We start from the raw sequence: 1,288 nt of genomic DNA, 5'->3' as shown, positions 1-1,288 counted from the left end.
ATGTGTGTGTGTGTGTGTGTGCATGTGCGGTGTGTGTGGGGGTGTGTGTGGGGGGGGTGTGCATGTGGGGTGTGTGTGTATGTGTGCGTGTGTGTGTCACGGTAGAACATGTTTACTTCCAGTTTGAACTTAGAAGAAGTGAGGTGTCTTTTTTATATTCTGCACCAACGAATGCCATGTGCGTCTTGTTACATTAGTCATTCTTCTTCAATTTCTAAGTATTCATTTCTATCTACACAACCCTTTTTCTCGTGCAGGATGTCACCTTAGTTTCGCAATATTTTATGTTCATTACGGGTATTGTGTGTCTTTATGGTTTATTTATGTCCTTTGTAGCATTTTGTGTGTTTGCATAGATGTGTATTTCATTTTTGTTTACCTGATATAAATGAGTTTTTATTGAAATGAAGTGCATTAACATGACAGGAGAGAGCGCATTGTCCCTCTTCTTTTTTTCTTTCAACATATCTCGTTAGCAAGAGTGGTCTTGAATTGATTTAGCTTAGTGGACAATGCATTAGTTTGGCGCATTTGCTATTTTTCAGTTTGATGTAATGTACCATTTTAATTGCGTTGTTGTTCTAGTTGTAAGAATTAAAAATTCTGATATTTACGGAGTATGCTATGTGTGATTACGACATGTGATCGGTCCTGTTAGGTGAAAATTGTAGTAATGCTTTGGAATTTTATAGAGTTTAAAGTTGTTTTACTTGTTGGTTGCTATTCGATGCTTTGGGGGAAGCCTGTCTGTGGGCATCAAGAACAGGTTAATTATTGCTACTCCTTTGAACCCATTGCTATTATTGGAGCAAAGAAGGTTTGCAGCATTTCCCATTGTGTTTTATTTATGTAATTGTATTAGTGCAATGATTTTGTGATTAATATTATCCAGTTTCTGGATCAACCTATTTGAAAATCATGATTTAGTTTAGCAGGTTTCTGTTGAGATCATGATGTCCAGGATTATATTTTTATATATTCTAATCAACTACTGTATTTTTTTTTTCAATTTTATCGACGACAAACTTGAGAAATTTTGTAAAATGATGTCGCCTCCTTGTTCCGACTTTTTCATTTCTTTGTCTGTGTGTCTTTTTTTTTGTGTGTGTGTGCGTATGCAGGGTGCGTGTGCGGTGTGTGTGTGGGGTGTGTGTGTGTGCGGTGTGTGTGTGGGGTGTGTGTGTGTGAGTAAGTGTGTGTGTGTGTGTGTGTGGTGTGTGTGTGGGGTGTGTGTTTGGGGTGTGTGTGTGCGTGTGCGGTGTGTGTGTGGGGGGGAGGGGGGGGGGGG

The sequence above is a fragment of the Sesamum indicum genome, linkage group LG2 (assembly GCF_000512975.1).
Source record: "Sesamum indicum cultivar Zhongzhi No. 13 linkage group LG2, S_indicum_v1.0, whole genome shotgun sequence".
NCBI classification, from domain to species: domain Eukaryota; kingdom Viridiplantae; phylum Streptophyta; class Magnoliopsida; order Lamiales; family Pedaliaceae; genus Sesamum; species Sesamum indicum.
Note: the sequence above shows the minus strand (reverse complement) of the source record.